Source organism: Ixodes scapularis, unplaced genomic scaffold (genome assembly GCF_016920785.2).
Source record: "Ixodes scapularis isolate PalLabHiFi unplaced genomic scaffold, ASM1692078v2 PGA_scaffold12__126_contigs__length_90152505, whole genome shotgun sequence".
Lineage (NCBI taxonomy): Eukaryota > Metazoa > Arthropoda > Arachnida > Ixodida > Ixodidae > Ixodes > Ixodes scapularis.
The window spans coordinates 27114481-27137818 of NW_024609838.1; positions in this window are offsets into that span (position 1 = coordinate 27114481).

Consider the following 23338-nt stretch of genomic DNA (forward strand, 5'->3'; position numbering starts at 1 on the left):
AATTAAGTAAACAAGTACTGATGAATTTGAACTCACTGGAACGTCCAAAGCACTCACTTTATGAGAGGAAGCTCAAAAGTTCTGCTACTACGTCTTGATTACAGAGCCCAACGCCAACGGGAACACCTCTATCAACCACGGTGCGATAATGTTCTTTTATTATTCCTCGGGTAGCTCAACATTCTTGTGGGGCGTTAATGGACGCGTAACTAAAACAAATCGTGAAATTAAGTAAACAAGTACTGATGAATTTGAACTCACTGGAACGTCCAAAGCACTCACTTTATGAGAGGAAGCTCAAAAGTTCTGCTACATGTCTTGATTACAGAGCCCAACGCCAACGGGAACACCTCTATCAACCACGGTGCGATAATGTTCTTTTATTATTCCTCGGGTAGCTCAACATTCTTGTGGGGCGTTAATGGACGCGTAACTAAAACAAATCGTGAAATTAAGTAAACAAGTACTGATGAATTTGAACTCACTGGAACGTCCAAAGCACTCACTTTATGAGAGGAAGCTCAAAAGTTCTGCTACTACGTCTTGATTACAGAGCCCAACGCCAACGGGAACACCTCTATCAACCACGGTGCGATAATGTTCTTTTATTATTCCTCGGGTAGCTCAACATTCTTGTGGGGCGTTAATGGACGCGTAACTAAAACAAATCGTGAAATTAAGTAAACAAGTACTGATGAATTTGAACTCACTGGAACGTCCAAAGCACTCACTTTATGAGAGGAAGCTCAAAAGTTCTGCTACATGTCTTGATTACAGAGCCCAACGCCAACGGGAACACCTCTATCAACCACGGTGCGATAATGTTCTTTTATTATTCCTCGGGTAGCTCAACATTCTTGTGGGGCGTTAATGGACGCGTAACTAAAACAAATCGTGAAATTAAGTAAACAAGTACTGATGAATTTGAACTCACTGGAACGTCCAAAGCACTCACTTTATGAGAGGAAGCTCAAAAGTTCTGCTACACGTCTTGATTACAGAGCCCAACGACAACGGGAACACCTCTATCAACCACGGTGCGATAATGTTCTTTTATTATTCCTCGGGTAGCTCAACATTCTTGTGGGGCGTTAATGGACGCGTAACTAAAGCAAATCGTGAAATTAAGTAAACAAGTACTGATGAATTTGAACTCACTGGAACGTCCAAAGCACTCACTTTATGAGAGGAAGCTCAAAAGTTCTGCTACATGTCTTGATTACAGAGCCCAACGCCAACGGGAACACCTCTATCAACCACGGTGCGATAACGTTCTTTTATTATTCCTCGGGTAGCTCAACATTCTGGTGGGGCGTTAATGGACGCGTAACTAAAACAAATCGTGAAATTAAGTAAACAAGTACTGATGAATTTGAACTCACTGGAACGTCCAAAGCACTCACTTTATGAGAGGAAGCTCAAAAGTTCTGCTACATGTCTTGATTACAGAGCCCAACGCCAACGGGAACACCTCTATCAACGACGGTGCGATAACGTTCTTTTATTATTCCTCGGGTAGCTCAACATTCTGGTGGGGCGTTAATGGACGCGTAACTAAAACAAATCGTGAAATTAAGTAAACAAGTACTGATGAATTTGAACTCACTGGAACGTCCAAAGCACTCCCTTTATGAGAGGAAGCTCAAAAGTTCTGCTACATGTCTTGATTACAGAGCCCAACGCCAACGGGAACACCTCTATCAACGACGGTGCGATAACGTTCTTTTATTATTCCTCGGGTAGCTCAACATTCTTGTGGGGCGTTAATGGACGCGTAACTAAAACAAATCGTGAAATTAAGTAAACAAGTACTGATGAATTTGAACTCACTGGAACGTCCAAAACACTCACTTTATGAGAGGAAGCTCAAAAGTTCTGCTACATGTCTTGATTACAGAGCCCAACGCCAACGGGAACACCTCTATCAACGACGGTGCGATAACGTTCTTTTATTATTCCTCGGGTAGCTCAACATTCTGGTGGGGCGTTAATGGACGCGTAACTAAAACAAATCGTGAAATTAAGTAAACAAGTACTGATGAATTTGAACTCACTGGAACGTCCAAAGCACTCCCTTTATGAGAGGAAGCTCAAAAGTTCTGCTACATGTCTTGATTACAGAGCCCAACGCCAACGGGAACACCTCTATCAACGACGGTGCGATAACGTTCTTTTATTATTCCTCGGGTAGCTCAACATTCTGGTGGGGCGTTAATGGACGCGTAACTAAAACAAATCGTGAAATTAAGTAAACAAGTACTGATGAATTTGAACTCACTGGAACGTCCAAAGCACTCACTTTATGAGAGGAAGCTCAAAAGTTCTGCTACATGTCTTGATTACAGAGCCCAACGCCAACGGGAACACTTCTATCAACGACGGTGCGATAACGTTCTTTTATTATTCCTCGGGTAGCTCAACATTCTTGTGGGGCGTTAATGGACGCGAAACTAAAACAAATCGTGAAATTAAGTAAACAAGTACTGATGAATTTGAACTCACTGGAACGTCCAAAACACTCACTTTATGAGAGGAAGCTCAAAAGTTCTGCTACATGTCTTGATTACAGAGCCCAACGCCAACGGGAACACCTCTATCAACCACGGTGCGATAACGTTCTTTTATTATTCCTCGGGTAGCTCAACATTCTTGTGGGGCGTTAATGGACGCGTAACTAAAACAAATCGTGAAATTAAGTAAACAAGTACTGATGAATTTGAACTCACTGGAACGTCCAAAGCACTCACTTTATGAGAGGAAGCTCAAAAGTTCTGCTACATGTCTTGATTACAGAGCCCAACGCCAACGGGAACACCTCTATCAACGACGGTGCGATAACGTTCTTTTATTATTCCTCGGGTAGCTCAACATTCTTGTGGGGCGTTAATGGACGCGTAACTAAAACAAATCGTGAAATTAAGTAAACAAGTACTGATGAATTTGAACTCACTGGAACGTCCAAAGCACTCCCTTTATGAGAGGAAGCTCAAAAGTTCTGCTACATGTCTTGATTACAGAGCCCAACGCCAACGGGAACACCTCTATCAACGACGGTGCGATAACGTTCTTTTATTATTCCTCGGGTAGCTCAACATTCTGGTGGGGCGTTAATGGACGCGTAACTAAAACAAATAGTGAAATTAAGTAAACAAGTACTGATGAATTGGAACTCACTGGAACGTCCAAAGCACTCCCTTTATGAGAGGAAGCTCAAAAGTTCTGCTACATGTCTTGATTACAGAGCCCAACGCCAACGGGAACACCTCTATCAACGACGGTGCGATAACGTTCTTTTATTATTCCTCGGGTAGCTCAACATTCTGGTGGGGCGTTAATGGACGCGTAACTAAAACAAATCGTGAAATTAAGTAAACAAGTACTGATGAATTTGAACTCACTGGAACGTCCAAAGCACTCCCTTTATGAGAGGAAGCTCAAAAGTTCTGCTACATGTCTTGATTACAGAGCCCAACGCCAACGGGAACACCTCTATCAACGACGGTGCGATAACGTTCTTTTATTATTCCTCGGGTAGCTCAACATTCTGGTGGGGCGTTAATGGACGCGTAACTAAAACAAATCGTGAAATTAAGTAAACAAGTACTGATGAATTTGAACTCACTGGAACGTCCAAAGCACTCCCTTTATGAGAGGAAGCTCAAAAGTTCTGCTACATGTCTTGATTACAGAGCCCAACGCCAACGGGAACACCTCTATCAACGACGGTGCGATAACGTTCTTTTATTATTCCTCGGGTAGCTCAACATTCTGGTGGGGCGTTAATGGACGCGTAACTAAAACAAATCGTGAAATTGAGTAAACAAGTACTGATGAATTTGAACTCACTGGAACGTCCAAAGCACTCCCTTTATGAGAGCAAGCTCAAACGTTCTGCTACATGTCTTGATTACAGAGCCCAACACCAACGGGAACACCTCTATCAACGACGGTGCGATAACGTTCTTTTATTATTCCTCGGGTAGCTCAACATTCTGGTGGCGCGTTAATGGACGCGTAACTAAAACAAATCGTGAAATTAAGTAAACAAGTACTGATGAATTTGAACTCACTGGAACGTCCAAAGCACTCCCTTTATGAGAGCAAGCTCAAAAGTTCTGCTACATGTCTTGATTACAGAGCCCAACACCAACGGGAACACCTCTATCAACGACGGTGCGATAACGTTCTTTTATTATTCCTCGGGTAGCTCAACATTCTGGTGGCGCGTTAATGGACGCGTAACTAAAACAAATCGTGAAATTAAGTAAACAAGTACTGATGAATTTGAACTCACTGGAACGTCCAAAGCACTCCCTTTATGAGAGGAAGCTCAAAAGTTCTGCTACATGTCTTGATTACAGAGCCCAACGCCAACGGGAACACCTCTATCAACGACGGTGCGATAACGTTCTTTTATTATTCCTCGGGTAGCTCAACATTCTGGTGGGGCGTTAATGGACGCGTAACTAAAACAAATCGTGAAATTAAGTAAACAAGTACGGATGAATTTGAACTCACTGGAACGTCCAAAGCACTCCCTTTATGAGAGCAAGCTCAAAAGTTCTGCTACATGTCTTGATTACAGAGCCCAACACCAACGGGAACACCTCTATCAACGACGGTGCGATAACGTTCTTTTATTATTCCTCGGGTAGCTCAACATTCTTGTGGGGCGTTAAAGGACGCGTAACTAAAACAAATCGTGAAATTAAGTAAACAAGTACGGATGAATTTGAACTCACTGGAACGTCCAAAGCACTCACTTTATGAGAGGAAGCTCAAAAGTTCTGCTACATGTCTTGATTACAGAGCCCAACGCCAACGGGAACACCTCTATCAAGCACGGTGCGATAACGTTCTTTTATTATTCCTCGGGTAGCTCAACATTCTGGTGGGGCGTTAATGGACGCGTAACTAAAACAAATCGTGAAATTAAGTAAACAAGTACGGATGAATTTGAACTCACTGGAACGTCCAAAGCACTCCCTTTATGAGAGCAAGCTCAAAAGTTCTGCTACATGTCTTGATTACAGAGCCCAACACCAACGGGAACACCTCTATCAACGACGGTGCGATAACGTTCTTTTATTATTCCTCGGGTAGCTCAACATTCTTGTGGGGCGTTAATGGACGCGTAACTAAAACAAATCGTGAAATTAAGTAAACAAGTACTGATGAATTTGAACTCACTGGAACGTCCAAAGCACTCCCTTTATGAGAGGAAGCTCAAAAGTTCTGCTACATGTCTTGATTACAGAGCCCAACGCCAACGGGAACACCTCTATCAACGACGGTGCGATAACGTTCTTTTATTATTCCTCGGGTAGCTCAGCATTCTGGTGGGGCGTTAATGGACGCGTAACTAAAACAAATCGTGAAATTGAGTAAACAAGTACTGATGAATTTGAACTCACTGGAACGTCCAAAGCACTCCCTTTATGAGAGCAAGCTCAAACGTTCTGCTACATGTCTTGATTACAGAGCCCAACACCAACGGGAACACCTCTATCAACGACGGTGCGATAACGTTCTTTTATTATTCCTCGGGTAGCTCAACATTCTGGTGGCGCGTTAATGGACGCGTAACTAAAACAAATCGTGAAATTAAGTAAACAAGTACTGATGAATTTGAACTCACTGGAACGTCCAAAGCACTCCCTTTATGGGAGCAAGCTCAAACGTTCTGCTACATGTCTTGATTACAGAGCCCAACACCAACGGGAACACCTCTATCAACGACGGTGCGATAACGTTCTTTTATTATTCCTCGGGTAGCTCAACATTCTGGTGGCGCGTTAATGGACGCGTAACTAAAACAAATCGTGAAATTAAGTAAACAAGTACTGATGAATTTGAACTCACTGGAACGTCCAAAGCACTCCCTTTATGAGAGGAAGCTCAAAAGTTCTGCTACATGTCTTGATTACAGAGCCCAACGCCAACGGGAACACCTCTATCAACGACGGTGCGATAACGTTCTTTTATTATTCCTCGGGTAGCTCAACATTCTGGTGGGGCGTTAATGGACGCGTAACTAAAACAAATAGTGAAATTAAGTAAACAAGTACTGATGAATTGGAACTCACTGGAACGTCCAAAGCACTCCCTTTATGAGAGGAAGCTCAAAAGTTCTGCTACATGTCTTGATTACAGAGCCCAACGCCAACGGGAACACCTCTATCAACGACGGTGCGATAACGTTCTTTTATTATTCCTCGGGTAGCTCAACATTCTGGTGGGGCGTTAATGGACGCGTAACTAAAACAAATCGTGAAATTAAGTAAACAAGTACTGATGAATTTGAACTCACTGGAACGTCCAAAGCACTCCCTTTATGAGAGGAAGCTCAAAAGTTCTGCTACATGTCTTGATTACAGAGCCCAACGCCAACGGGAACACCTCTATCAACGACGGTGCGATAACGTTCTTTTATTATTCCTCGGGTAGCTCAACATTCTGGTGGGGCGTTAATGGACGCGTAACTAAAACAAATCGTGAAATTAAGTAAACAAGTACTGATGAATTTGAACTCACTGGAACGTCCAAAGCACTCCCTTTATGAGAGGAAGCTCAAAAGTTCTGCTACATGTCTTGATTACAGAGCCCAACGCCAACGGGAACACCTCTATCAACGACGGTGCGATAACGTTCTTTTATTATTCCTCGGGTAGCTCAACATTCTGGTGGGGCGTTAATGGACGCGTAACTAAAACAAATCGTGAAATTGAGTAAACAAGTACTGATGAATTTGAACTCACTGGAACGTCCAAAGCACTCCCTTTATGAGAGCAAGCTCAAACGTTCTGCTACATGTCTTGATTACAGAGCCCAACACCAACGGGAACACCTCTATCAACGACGGTGCGATAACGTTCTTTTATTATTCCTCGGGTAGCTCAACATTCTGGTGGCGCGTTAATGGACGCGTAACTAAAACAAATCGTGAAATTAAGTAAACAAGTACTGATGAATTTGAACTCACTGGAACGTCCAAAGCACTCCCTTTATGAGAGCAAGCTCAAAAGTTCTGCTACATGTCTTGATTACAGAGCCCAACACCAACGGGAACACCTCTATCAACGACGGTGCGATAACGTTCTTTTATTATTCCTCGGGTAGCTCAACATTCTGGTGGCGCGTTAATGGACGCGTAACTAAAACAAATCGTGAAATTAAGTAAACAAGTACTGATGAATTTGAACTCACTGGAACGTCCAAAGCACTCCCTTTATGAGAGGAAGCTCAAAAGTTCTGCTACATGTCTTGATTACAGAGCCCAACGCCAACGGGAACACCTCTATCAACGACGGTGCGATAACGTTCTTTTATTATTCCTCGGGTAGCTCAACATTCTGGTGGGGCGTTAATGGACGCGTAACTAAAACAAATCGTGAAATTAAGTAAACAAGTACGGATGAATTTGAACTCACTGGAACGTCCAAAGCACTCCCTTTATGAGAGCAAGCTCAAAAGTTCTGCTACATGTCTTGATTACAGAGCCCAACACCAACGGGAACACCTCTATCAACGACGGTGCGATAACGTTCTTTTATTATTCCTCGGGTAGCTCAACATTCTTGTGGGGCGTTAAAGGACGCGTAACTAAAACAAATCGTGAAATTAAGTAAACAAGTACGGATGAATTTGAACTCACTGGAACGTCCAAAGCACTCACTTTATGAGAGGAAGCTCAAAAGTTCTGCTACATGTCTTGATTACAGAGCCCAACGCCAACGGGAACACCTCTATCAAGCACGGTGCGATAACGTTCTTTTATTATTCCTCGGGTAGCTCAACATTCTGGTGGGGCGTTAATGGACGCGTAACTAAAACAAATCGTGAAATTAAGTAAACAAGTACGGATGAATTTGAACTCACTGGAACGTCCAAAGCACTCCCTTTATGAGAGCAAGCTCAAAAGTTCTGCTACATGTCTTGATTACAGAGCCCAACACCAACGGGAACACCTCTATCAACGACGGTGCGATAACGTTCTTTTATTATTCCTCGGGTAGCTCAACATTCTTGTGGGGCGTTAATGGACGCGTAACTAAAACAAATCGTGAAATTAAGTAAACAAGTACTGATGAATTTGAACTCACTGGAACGTCCAAAGCACTCCCTTTATGAGAGGAAGCTCAAAAGTTCTGCTACATGTCTTGATTACAGAGCCCAACGCCAACGGGAACACCTCTATCAACGACGGTGCGATAACGTTCTTTTATTATTCCTCGGGTAGCTCAGCATTCTGGTGGGGCGTTAATGGACGCGTAACTAAAACAAATCGTGAAATTGAGTAAACAAGTACTGATGAATTTGAACTCACTGGAACGTCCAAAGCACTCCCTTTATGAGAGCAAGCTCAAACGTTCTGCTACATGTCTTGATTACAGAGCCCAACACCAACGGGAACACCTCTATCAACGACGGTGCGATAACGTTCTTTTATTATTCCTCGGGTAGCTCAACATTCTGGTGGCGCGTTAATGGACGCGTAACTAAAACAAATCGTGAAATTAAGTAAACAAGTACTGATGAATTTGAACTCACTGGAACGTCCAAAGCACTCCCTTTATGGGAGCAAGCTCAAACGTTCTGCTACATGTCTTGATTACAGAGCCCAACACCAACGGGAACACCTCTATCAACGACGGTGCGATAACGTTCTTTTATTATTCCTCGGGTAGCTCAACATTCTGGTGGCGCGTTAATGGACGCGTAACTAAAACAAATCGTGAAATTAAGTAAACAAGTACTGATGAATTTGAACTCACTGGAACGTCCAAAGCACTCCCTTTATGAGAGGAAGCTCAAAAGTTCTGCTACATGTCTTGATTACAGAGCCCAACACCAACGGGAACACCTCTATCAACGACGGTGCGATAACGATCTTTTATTATTCCTCGGGTAGCTCAACATTCTGGTGGCGCGTTAATGGACGCGTAACTAAAACAAATCGTGAAATTAAGTAAACAAGTACTGATGAATTTGAACTCACTGGAACGTCCAAAGCACTCCCTTTATGAGAGCAAGCTCAAAAGTTCTGCTACATGTCTTGATTACAGAGCCCAACACCAACGGGAACACCTCTATCAACGACGGTGCGATAACGTTCTTTTATTATTCCTCGGGTAGCTCAACATTCTGGTGGCGCGTTAATGGACGCGTAACTAAAACAAATCGTGAAATTAAGTAAACAAGTACTGATGAATTTGAACTCACTGGAACGTCCAAAGCACTCCCTTTATGAGAGGAAGCTCAAAAGTTCTGCTACATGTCTTGATTACAGAGCCCAACGCCAACGGGAACACCTCTATCAACGACGGTGCGATAACGTTCTTTTATTATTCCTCGGGTAGCTCAACATTCTGGTGGGGCGTTAATGGACGCGTAACTAAAACAAATCGTGAAATTAAGTAAACAAGTACTGATGAATTTGAACTCACTGGAACGTCCAAAGCACTCCCTTTATGAGAGGAAGCTCAAAAGTTCTGCTACATGTCTTGATTACAGAGCCCAACGCCAACGGGAACACCTCTATCAACGACGGTGCGATAACGTTCTTTTATTATTCCTCGGGTAGCTCAACATTCTGGTGGGGCGTTAATGGACGCGTAACTAAAACAAATCGTGAAATTAAGTAAACAAGTACTGATGAATTTGAACTCACTGGAACGTCCAAAGCACTCACTTTATGAGAGGAAGCTCAAAAGTTCTGCTACATGTCTTGATTACAGAGCCCAACGCCAACGGGAACACTTCTATCAACGACGGTGCGATAACGTTCTTTTATTATTCCTCGGGTAGCTCAACATTCTTGTGGGGCGTTAATGGACGCGAAACTAAAACAAATCGTGAAATTAAGTAAACAAGTACTGATGAATTTGAACTCACTGGAACGTCCAAAACACTCACTTTATGAGAGGAAGCTCAAAAGTTCTGCTACATGTCTTGATTACAGAGCCCAACGCCAACGGGAACACCTCTATCAACCACGGTGCGATAACGTTCTTTTATTATTCCTCGGGTAGCTCAACATTCTTGTGGGGCGTTAATGGACGCGTAACTAAAACAAATCGTGAAATTAAGTAAACAAGTACTGATGAATTTGAACTCACTGGAACGTCCAAAGCACTCACTTTATGAGAGGAAGCTCAAAAGTTCTGCTACATGTCTTGATTACAGAGCCCAACGCCAACGGGAACACCTCTATCAACGACGGTGCGATAACGTTCTTTTATTATTCCTCGGGTAGCTCAACATTCTTGTGGGGCGTTAATGGACGCGTAACTAAAACAAATCGTGAAATTAAGTAAACAAGTACTGATGAATTTGAACTCACTGGAACGTCCAAAGCACTCCCTTTATGAGAGGAAGCTCAAAAGTTCTGCTACATGTCTTGATTACAGAGCCCAACGCCAACGGGAACACCTCTATCAACGACGGTGCGATAACGTTCTTTTATTATTCCTCGGGTAGCTCAACATTCTGGTGGGGCGTTAATGGACGCGTAACTAAAACAAATAGTGAAATTAAGTAAACAAGTACTGATGAATTGGAACTCACTGGAACGTCCAAAGCACTCCCTTTATGAGAGGAAGCTCAAAAGTTCTGCTACATGTCTTGATTACAGAGCCCAACGCCAACGGGAACACCTCTATCAACGACGGTGCGATAACGTTCTTTTATTATTCCTCGGGTAGCTCAACATTCTGGTGGGGCGTTAATGGACGCGTAACTAAAACAAATCGTGAAATTAAGTAAACAAGTACTGATGAATTTGAACTCACTGGAACGTCCAAAGCACTCCCTTTATGAGAGGAAGCTCAAAAGTTCTGCTACATGTCTTGATTACAGAGCCCAACGCCAACGGGAACACCTCTATCAACGACGGTGCGATAACGTTCTTTTATTATTCCTCGGGTAGCTCAACATTCTGGTGGGGCGTTAATGGACGCGTAACTAAAACAAATCGTGAAATTAAGTAAACAAGTACTGATGAATTTGAACTCACTGGAACGTCCAAAGCACTCCCTTTATGAGAGGAAGCTCAAAAGTTCTGCTACATGTCTTGATTACAGAGCCCAACGCCAACGGGAACACCTCTATCAACGACGGTGCGATAACGTTCTTTTATTATTCCTCGGGTAGCTCAACATTCTGGTGGGGCGTTAATGGACGCGTAACTAAAACAAATCGTGAAATTGAGTAAACAAGTACTGATGAATTTGAACTCACTGGAACGTCCAAAGCACTCCCTTTATGAGAGCAAGCTCAAACGTTCTGCTACATGTCTTGATTACAGAGCCCAACACCAACGGGAACACCTCTATCAACGACGGTGCGATAACGTTCTTTTATTATTCCTCGGGTAGCTCAACATTCTGGTGGCGCGTTAATGGACGCGTAACTAAAACAAATCGTGAAATTAAGTAAACAAGTACTGATGAATTTGAACTCACTGGAACGTCCAAAGCACTCCCTTTATGAGAGCAAGCTCAAAAGTTCTGCTACATGTCTTGATTACAGAGCCCAACACCAACGGGAACACCTCTATCAACGACGGTGCGATAACGTTCTTTTATTATTCCTCGGGTAGCTCAACATTCTGGTGGCGCGTTAATGGACGCGTAACTAAAACAAATCGTGAAATTAAGTAAACAAGTACTGATGAATTTGAACTCACTGGAACGTCCAAAGCACTCCCTTTATGAGAGGAAGCTCAAAAGTTCTGCTACATGTCTTGATTACAGAGCCCAACGCCAACGGGAACACCTCTATCAACGACGGTGCGATAACGTTCTTTTATTATTCCTCGGGTAGCTCAACATTCTGGTGGGGCGTTAATGGACGCGTAACTAAAACAAATCGTGAAATTAAGTAAACAAGTACGGATGAATTTGAACTCACTGGAACGTCCAAAGCACTCCCTTTATGAGAGCAAGCTCAAAAGTTCTGCTACATGTCTTGATTACAGAGCCCAACACCAACGGGAACACCTCTATCAACGACGGTGCGATAACGTTCTTTTATTATTCCTCGGGTAGCTCAACATTCTTGTGGGGCGTTAAAGGACGCGTAACTAAAACAAATCGTGAAATTAAGTAAACAAGTACGGATGAATTTGAACTCACTGGAACGTCCAAAGCACTCACTTTATGAGAGGAAGCTCAAAAGTTCTGCTACATGTCTTGATTACAGAGCCCAACGCCAACGGGAACACCTCTATCAAGCACGGTGCGATAACGTTCTTTTATTATTCCTCGGGTAGCTCAACATTCTGGTGGGGCGTTAATGGACGCGTAACTAAAACAAATCGTGAAATTAAGTAAACAAGTACGGATGAATTTGAACTCACTGGAACGTCCAAAGCACTCCCTTTATGAGAGCAAGCTCAAAAGTTCTGCTACATGTCTTGATTACAGAGCCCAACACCAACGGGAACACCTCTATCAACGACGGTGCGATAACGTTCTTTTATTATTCCTCGGGTAGCTCAACATTCTTGTGGGGCGTTAATGGACGCGTAACTAAAACAAATCGTGAAATTAAGTAAACAAGTACTGATGAATTTGAACTCACTGGAACGTCCAAAGCACTCCCTTTATGAGAGGAAGCTCAAAAGTTCTGCTACATGTCTTGATTACAGAGCCCAACGCCAACGGGAACACCTCTATCAACGACGGTGCGATAACGTTCTTTTATTATTCCTCGGGTAGCTCAGCATTCTGGTGGGGCGTTAATGGACGCGTAACTAAAACAAATCGTGAAATTGAGTAAACAAGTACTGATGAATTTGAACTCACTGGAACGTCCAAAGCACTCCCTTTATGAGAGCAAGCTCAAACGTTCTGCTACATGTCTTGATTACAGAGCCCAACACCAACGGGAACACCTCTATCAACGACGGTGCGATAACGTTCTTTTATTATTCCTCGGGTAGCTCAACATTCTGGTGGCGCGTTAATGGACGCGTAACTAAAACAAATCGTGAAATTAAGTAAACAAGTACTGATGAATTTGAACTCACTGGAACGTCCAAAGCACTCCCTTTATGGGAGCAAGCTCAAACGTTCTGCTACATGTCTTGATTACAGAGCCCAACACCAACGGGAACACCTCTATCAACGACGGTGCGATAACGTTCTTTTATTATTCCTCGGGTAGCTCAACATTCTGGTGGCGCGTTAATGGACGCGTAACTAAAACAAATCGTGAAATTAAGTAAACAAGTACTGATGAATTTGAACTCACTGGAACGTCCAAAGCACTCCCTTTATGAGAGGAAGCTCAAAAGTTCTGCTACATGTCTTGATTACAGAGCCCAACGCCAACGGGAACACCTCTATCAACGACGGTGCGATAACGTTCTTTTATTATTCCTCGGGTAGCTCAACATTCTGGTGGGGCGTTAATGGACGCGTAACTAAAACAAATAGTGAAATTAAGTAAACAAGTACTGATGAATTGGAACTCACTGGAACGTCCAAAGCACTCCCTTTATGAGAGGAAGCTCAAAAGTTCTGCTACATGTCTTGATTACAGAGCCCAACGCCAACGGGAACACCTCTATCAACGACGGTGCGATAACGTTCTTTTATTATTCCTCGGGTAGCTCAACATTCTGGTGGGGCGTTAATGGACGCGTAACTAAAACAAATCGTGAAATTAAGTAAACAAGTACTGATGAATTTGAACTCACTGGAACGTCCAAAGCACTCCCTTTATGAGAGGAAGCTCAAAAGTTCTGCTACATGTCTTGATTACAGAGCCCAACGCCAACGGGAACACCTCTATCAACGACGGTGCGATAACGTTCTTTTATTATTCCTCGGGTAGCTCAACATTCTGGTGGGGCGTTAATGGACGCGTAACTAAAACAAATCGTGAAATTAAGTAAACAAGTACTGATGAATTTGAACTCACTGGAACGTCCAAAGCACTCCCTTTATGAGAGGAAGCTCAAAAGTTCTGCTACATGTCTTGATTACAGAGCCCAACGCCAACGGGAACACCTCTATCAACGACGGTGCGATAACGTTCTTTTATTATTCCTCGGGTAGCTCAACATTCTGGTGGGGCGTTAATGGACGCGTAACTAAAACAAATCGTGAAATTGAGTAAACAAGTACTGATGAATTTGAACTCACTGGAACGTCCAAAGCACTCCCTTTATGAGAGCAAGCTCAAACGTTCTGCTACATGTCTTGATTACAGAGCCCAACACCAACGGGAACACCTCTATCAACGACGGTGCGATAACGTTCTTTTATTATTCCTCGGGTAGCTCAACATTCTGGTGGCGCGTTAATGGACGCGTAACTAAAACAAATCGTGAAATTAAGTAAACAAGTACTGATGAATTTGAACTCACTGGAACGTCCAAAGCACTCCCTTTATGAGAGCAAGCTCAAAAGTTCTGCTACATGTCTTGATTACAGAGCCCAACACCAACGGGAACACCTCTATCAACGACGGTGCGATAACGTTCTTTTATTATTCCTCGGGTAGCTCAACATTCTGGTGGCGCGTTAATGGACGCGTAACTAAAACAAATCGTGAAATTAAGTAAACAAGTACTGATGAATTTGAACTCACTGGAACGTCCAAAGCACTCCCTTTATGAGAGGAAGCTCAAAAGTTCTGCTACATGTCTTGATTACAGAGCCCAACGCCAACGGGAACACCTCTATCAACGACGGTGCGATAACGTTCTTTTATTATTCCTCGGGTAGCTCAACATTCTGGTGGGGCGTTAATGGACGCGTAACTAAAACAAATCGTGAAATTAAGTAAACAAGTACGGATGAATTTGAACTCACTGGAACGTCCAAAGCACTCCCTTTATGAGAGCAAGCTCAAAAGTTCTGCTACATGTCTTGATTACAGAGCCCAACACCAACGGGAACACCTCTATCAACGACGGTGCGATAACGTTCTTTTATTATTCCTCGGGTAGCTCAACATTCTTGTGGGGCGTTAAAGGACGCGTAACTAAAACAAATCGTGAAATTAAGTAAACAAGTACGGATGAATTTGAACTCACTGGAACGTCCAAAGCACTCACTTTATGAGAGGAAGCTCAAAAGTTCTGCTACATGTCTTGATTACAGAGCCCAACGCCAACGGGAACACCTCTATCAAGCACGGTGCGATAACGTTCTTTTATTATTCCTCGGGTAGCTCAACATTCTGGTGGGGCGTTAATGGACGCGTAACTAAAACAAATCGTGAAATTAAGTAAACAAGTACGGATGAATTTGAACTCACTGGAACGTCCAAAGCACTCCCTTTATGAGAGCAAGCTCAAAAGTTCTGCTACATGTCTTGATTACAGAGCCCAACACCAACGGGAACACCTCTATCAACGACGGTGCGATAACGTTCTTTTATTATTCCTCGGGTAGCTCAACATTCTTGTGGGGCGTTAATGGACGCGTAACTAAAACAAATCGTGAAATTAAGTAAACAAGTACTGATGAATTTGAACTCACTGGAACGTCCAAAGCACTCCCTTTATGAGAGGAAGCTCAAAAGTTCTGCTACATGTCTTGATTACAGAGCCCAACGCCAACGGGAACACCTCTATCAACGACGGTGCGATAACGTTCTTTTATTATTCCTCGGGTAGCTCAGCATTCTGGTGGGGCGTTAATGGACGCGTAACTAAAACAAATCGTGAAATTGAGTAAACAAGTACTGATGAATTTGAACTCACTGGAACGTCCAAAGCACTCCCTTTATGAGAGCAAGCTCAAACGTTCTGCTACATGTCTTGATTACAGAGCCCAACACCAACGGGAACACCTCTATCAACGACGGTGCGATAACGTTCTTTTATTATTCCTCGGGTAGCTCAACATTCTGGTGGCGCGTTAATGGACGCGTAACTAAAACAAATCGTGAAATTAAGTAAACAAGTACTGATGAATTTGAACTCACTGGAACGTCCAAAGCACTCCCTTTATGGGAGCAAGCTCAAACGTTCTGCTACATGTCTTGATTACAGAGCCCAACACCAACGGGAACACCTCTATCAACGACGGTGCGATAACGTTCTTTTATTATTCCTCGGGTAGCTCAACATTCTGGTGGCGCGTTAATGGACGCGTAACTAAAACAAATCGTGAAATTAAGTAAACAAGTACTGATGAATTTGAACTCACTGGAACGTCCAAAGCACTCCCTTTATGAGAGGAAGCTCAAAAGTTCTGCTACATGTCTTGATTACAGAGCCCAACACCAACGGGAACACCTCTATCAACGACGGTGCGATAACGATCTTTTATTATTCCTCGGGTAGCTCAACATTCTGGTGGCGCGTTAATGGACGCGTAACTAAAACAAATCGTGAAATTAAGTAAACAAGTACTGATGAATTTGAACTCACTGGAACGTCCAAAGCACTCCCTTTATGAGAGCAAGCTCAAAAGTTCTGCTACATGTCTTGATTACAGAGCCCAACACCAACGGGAACACCTCTATCAACGACGGTGCGATAACGTTCTTTTATTATTCCTCGGGTAGCTCAACATTCTGGTGGCGCGTTAATGGACGCGTAACTAAAACAAATCGTGAAATTAAGTAAACAAGTACTGATGAATTTGAACTCACTGGAACGTCCAAAGCACTCCCTTTATGAGAGGAAGCTCAAAAGTTCTGCTACATGTCTTGATTACAGAGCCCAACGCCAACGGGAACACCTCTATCAACGACGGTGCGATAACGTTCTTTTATTATTCCTCGGGTAGCTCAACATTCTGGTGGGGCGTTAATGGACGCGTAACTAAAACAAATCGTGAAATTAAGTAAACAAGTACGGATGAATTTGAACTCACTGGAACGTCCAAAGCACTCCCTTTATGAGAGCAAGATCAAAAGTTCTGCTACATGTCTTGATTACAGAGCCCAACACCAACGGGAACACCTCTATCAACGACGGTGCGATAACGTTCTTTTATTATTCCTCGGGTAGCTCAACATTCTTGTGGGGCGTTAATGGACGCGTAACTAAAACAAATCGTGAAATGAAGTAAACAAGTACGGATGAATTTGAACTCACTGGAACGTCCAAAGCACTCCCTTTATGAGAGGAAGCTCAAAAGTTCTGCTACATGTCTTGATTACAGAGCCCAACGCCAACGGGAACACCTCTATCAACGACGGTGCGATAACGTTCTTTTATTATTCCTCGGGTAGCTCAACATTCTGGTGGGGCGTTAATGGACGCGTAACTAAAACAAATCGTGAAATTAAGTAAACAAGTACTGATGAATTTGAACTCACTGGAACGTCCAAAGCACTCCCTTTATGAGAGGAAGCTCAAAAGTTCTGCTACATGTCTTGATTACAGAGCCCAACACCAACGGGAACACCTCTATCAACGACGGTGCGATAACGTTCTTTGATTATTCCTCGGGTAGCTCAACATTCTTGTGGGGCGTTAATGGACGCGTAACTAAAACAAATCGTGAAATTAAGTAAACAAGTACGGATGAATTTGAACTCACTGGAACGTCCAAAGCACTCCCTTTATGAGAGGAAGCTCAAAAGTTCTGCTACATGTCTTGATTACAGAGCCCAACGCCAACGGGAACACCTCTATCAACGACGGTGCGATAACGTTCTTTTATTATTCCTCGGGTAGCTCAACATTCTGGTGGGGCGTTAATGGACGCGTAACTAAAACAAATCGTGAAATTAAGTAAACAAGTACGGATGAATTTGAACTCACTGGAACGTCCAAAGCACTCCCTTTATGAGAGCAAGCTCAAAAGTTCTGCTACATGTCTTGATTACAGAGCCCAACGCCAACGGGAACACCTCTATCAACGACGGTGCGATAACGTTCTTTTATTATTCCTCGGGTAGCTCAACATTCTGGTGGGGCGTTAATGGACGCGTAACTAAAACAAATCGTGAAATTAAGTAAACAAGTACGGATGAATTTGAACTCACTGGAACGTCCAAAGCACTCCCTTTATGAGAGGAAGCTCAAAAGTTCTGCTACATGTCTTGATTACAGAGCCCAACGCCAACGGGAACACCTCTATCAACGACGGTGCGATAACGTTCTTTTATTATTCCTCGGGTAGCTCAACATTCTGGTGGGGCGTTAATGGACGCGTAACTAAAACAAATCGTGAAATTAAGTAAACAAGTACGGATGAATTTGAACTCACTGGAACGTCCAAAGCACTCCCTTTATGAGAGCAAGCTCAAAAGTTTTGCTACATGTCTTGATTACAGAGCCCAACGCCAACGGGAACACCTCTATCAAGCACGGTGCGATAACGTTCTTTTATTATTCCTCGGGTAGCTCAACATTCTGGTGGGGCGTTAATGGACGCGTAACTAAAACAAATCGTGAAATTAAGTAAACAAGTACTGATGAATTTGAACTCACTGGAACGTCCAAAGCACTCCCTTTATGAGAGGAAGCTCAAAAGTTCTGCTACATGTCTTGATTACAGAGCCCAACACCAACGGGAACACCTCTATCAACGACGGTGCGATAACGTTCTTTATTATTCCTCGGGTAGCTCAACATTCTGGTGGGGCGTTAATGGACGCGTAACTAAAACAAATCGTGAAATTAAGTAAACAAGTACGGATGAATTTGAACTCACTGGAACGTCCAAAGCACTCCCTTTATGAGAGCAAGCTCAAAAGTTCTGCTACATGTCTTGATTACAGAGCCCAACGCCAACGGGAACACCTCTATCAACGACGGTGCGATAACGTTCTTTTATTATTCCTCGGGTAGCTCAACATTCTGGTGGGGCGTTAATGGACGCGTAACTAAAACAAATCGTGAAATTAAGTAAAGAAGTACGGATGAATTTGAACTCACTGGAACGTCCAAAGCACTCCCTTTATGAGAGCAAGCTCAAAAGTTCTGCTACATGTCTTGTTTACAGAGCCCAACGCCAACGGGAACACCTCAATCAAGCACGGTGCGATAACGTTCTTTTATTATTCCTCGGGTAGCTCAACATTCTGGTGGGGCGTTAATGGACGCGTAACTAAAACAAATCGTGAAATTAAGTAAACAAGTACGGATGAATTTGAACTCACTGGAACGTCCAAAGCACTCCCTTTATGAGAGCAAGCTCAAAAGTTCTGCTACATGTCTTGATTACAGAGCCCAACGCCAACGGGAACACCTCTATCAAGCACGGTGCGATAACGTTCTTTTATTATTCCTCGGGTAGCTCAACATTCTGGTGGGGCGTTAATGGACGCGTAACTAAAACAAATCGTGAAATTAAGTAAACAAGTACTGATGAATTTGAACTCACTGGAACGTCCAAAGCACTCCCTTTATGAGAGGAAGCTCAAAAGTTCTGCTACATGTCTTGATTACAGAGCCCAACACCAACGGGAACACCTCTATCAACGACGGTGCGATAACGTTCTTTTATTATTCCTCGGGTAGCTCAACATTCTGGTGGGGCGTTAATGGACGCGTAACTAAAACAAATCGTGAAATTAAGTAAACAAGTACGGATGAATTTGAACTCACTGGAACGTCCAAAGCACTCCCTTTATGAGAGCAAGCTCAAAAGTTCTGCTACATGTCTTGATTACAGAGGCCAACGCCAACGGGAACACCTCTATCAACGACGGTGCGATAACGTTCTTTTATTATTCCTCGGGTAGCTCAACATTCTGGTGGGGCGTTAATGGACGCGTAACTAAAACAAATCGTGAAATTAAGTAAACAAGTACGGATGAATTTGAACTCACTGGAACGTCCAAAGCACTCCCTTTATGAGAGCAAGCTCAAAAGTTCTGCTACATGTCTTGATTACAGAGCCCAACGCCAACGGGAACACCTCTATCAAGCACGGTGCGATAACGTTCTTTTATTATTCCTCGGGTAGCTCAACATTCTGGTGGGGCGTTAATGGACGCGTAACTAAAACAAATCGTGAAATTAAGTAAACAAGTACTGATGAATTTGAACTCACTGGAACGTCCAAAGCACTCCCTTTATGAGAGCAAGCTCAAACGTTCTGCTACATGTCTTGATTACAGAGCCCAACGCCAACGGGAACACCTCTATCAACGAGGGTGCGATAACGTTCTTTTATTATTCCTCGGGTAGCTCAACATTCTGGTGGGGCGTTAATGGACGCGTAACTAAAACAAATCGTGAAATTAAGTAAACAAGTACTGATGAATTTGAACTCACTGGAACGTCCAAAGCACTCCCTTTATGAGAGGAAGCTCAAAAGTTCTGCTACATGTCTTGATTACAGAGCCCAACGCCAACGGGAACACCTCTATCAACGACGGTGCGATAACGTTCTTTTATTATTCCTCGGGTAGCTCGACATTCTGGTGGGGCGTTAATGGACGCGTAACTAAAACGAATCGTGAAATTAAGTAAACAAGTACTGATGAATTTGAACTCACTGGAACGTCCAAAGCACTCCCTTTATGAGAGGAAGCTCAAAAGTTCTGCTACTACGTCTTGATTACAGAGCCCAACGCCAACGGGAACACCTCTATCAACGACGGTGCGATAACGTTCTTTTATTATTCCTCGGGTAGCTCAACATTCTGGTGGGGCGTTAATGGACGCGTAACTAAAACAAATCGTGAAATTAAGTAAACAAGTACTGATGAATTTGAACTCACTGCAACGTCCAAAGCACTCCCTTTATGAGAGGAAGCTCAAAAGTTCTGCTACTACGTCTTGATTACAGAGCCCAACGCCAACGGGAACACCTCTATCAACGACGGTGCGATAACGTTCTTTTATTATTCCTCGGGTAGCTCAACATTCTGGTGGGGCGTTAATGGACGCGTAACTAAAACAAATCGTGAAATTAAGTAAACAAGTACTGATGAATTTGAACTCACTGGAACGTCCAAAGCACTCCCTTTATGAGAGGAAGCTCAAAAGTTCTGCTACATGTCTTGATTACAGAGCCCAACGCCAACGGGAACACCTCTATCAACGACGGTGCGATAACGTTCTTTTATTATTCCTCGGGTAGCTCAACATTCTGGTGGGGCGTTAATGGACGCGTAACTAAAACAAATCGTGAAATTAAGTAAACAAGTACTGATGAATTTGAACTCACTGGAACGTCCAAAGCACTCCCTTTATGAGAGGAAGCTCAAAAGTTCTGCTACATGTCTTGATTACAGAGCCCAACGCCAACGGGAACACCTCTATCAACGACGGTGCGATAACGTTCTTTTATTATTCCTCGGGTAGCTCAACATTCTTGTGGGGCGTTAATGGACGCGTAACTAAGACAAATCGTGAAATTATGTAAACAAGTACTGATGAATTTGAACTCACTGGAACGTCCAAAGCACTCACTTTATGAGAGGAAGCTCAAAAGTTCTGCTACTACGTCTTGATTACAGAGCCCAACGCCAACGGGAACACCTCTATCAACGACGGTGCGATAACGTTCTTTTATTATTCCTCGGGTAGCTCAACATTCTGGTGGGGCGTTAATGGACGCGTAACTAAAACAAATCGTGAAATTAAGTAAACAAGTACTGATGAATTTGAACTCACTGGAACGTCCAAAGCACTCCCTTTATGAGAGGAAGCTCAAAAGTTCTGCTACATGTCTTGATTACAGAGCCCAACGCCAACGGGAACACCTCTATCAACGACGGTGCGATAACGTTCTTTTATTATTCCTCGGGTAGCTCAACATTCTGGTGGGGCGTTAATGGACGCGTAACTAAAACAAATCGTGAAATTAAGTAAACAAGTACTGATGAATTTGAACTCACTGGAACGTCCAAAGCACTCCCTTTATGAGAGGAAGCTCAAAAGTTCTGCTACATGTCTTGATTACAGAGCCCAACGCCAACGGGAACACCTCTATCAACGACGGTGCGATAACGTTCTTTTATTATTCCTCGGGTAGCTCAACATTCTTGTGGGGCGTTAATGGACGCGTAACTAAGACAAATCGTGAAATTAAGTAAACAAGTACTGATGAATTTGAACTCACTGGAACGTCCAAAGCACTCACTTTATGAGAGGAAGCTCAAAAGTTCTGCTACTACGTCTTGATTACAGAGCCCAACGCCAACGGGAACACCTCTATCAACCACGGTGCGATAATGTTCTTTTATTATTCCTCGGGTAGCTCAACATTCTTGTGGGGCGTTAATGGACGCGTAACTAAAACAAATCGTGAAATTAAGTAAACAAGTACTGATGAATTTGAACTCACTGGAACGTCCAAAGCACTCACTTTATGAGAGGAAGCTCAAAAGTTCTGCTACACCTCTTGATTACAGAGCCCAACGCCAACGGGAACACCTCTATCAACCACGGTGCGATAATGTTCTTTTATTATTCCTCGGGTAGCTCAACATTCTTGTGGGGCGTTAATGGACGCGTAACTAAAACAAATCGTGAAATTAAGTAAACAAGTACTGATGAATTTGAACTCACTGGAACGTCCAAAGCACTCACTTTATGAGAGGAAGCTCAAAAGTTCTGCTACACGTCTTGATTACAGAGCCCAACGCCAACGGGAACACCTCTGTCAACCACGGTGCGATAATGTTCTTTTATTATTCCTCGGGTAGCTCAACATTCTTGTGGGGCGTTAATGGACGCGTAACTAAAACAAATCGTGAAATTAAGTAAACAAGTACGGATGAATTTGAACTCACTGGAACGTCCAAAGCACTCCCTTTATGAGAGCAAGCTCAAAAGTTCTGCTACATGTCTTGATTACAGAGCCCAACGCCAACGGGAACACCTCTATCAAGCACGGTGCGATAACGTTCTTTTATTATTCCTCGGGTAGCTCAACATTCTGGTGGGGCGTTAATGGACGCGTAACTAAAACAAATCGTGAAATTAAGTAAACAAGTACTGATGAATTTGAACTCACTGGAACGTCCAAAGCACTCACTTTATGAGAGGAAGCTCAAAAGTTCTGCTACACCTCTTGATTACAGAGCCCAACGCCAACGGGAACACCTCTATCAACGACGGTGCGATAACGTTCTTTTATTATTCCTCGGGTAGCTCAACATTCTGGTGGGGCGTTAATGGACGCGTAACTAAAACAAATCGTGAAATTAAGTAAACAAGTACGGATGAATTTGAACTCACTGGAACGTCCAAAGCACTCCCTTTATGAGAGCAAGCTCAAAAGTTCTGCTACATGTCTTGATTACAGAGCCCAACGCCAACGGGAACACCTCTATCAACGACGGTGCGATAACGTTCTTTTATTATTCCTCGGGTAGCTCAACATTCTGGTGGGGCGTTAATGGACGCGTAACTAAAACAAATCGTGAAATTAAGTAAACAAGTACGGATGAATTTGAACTCACT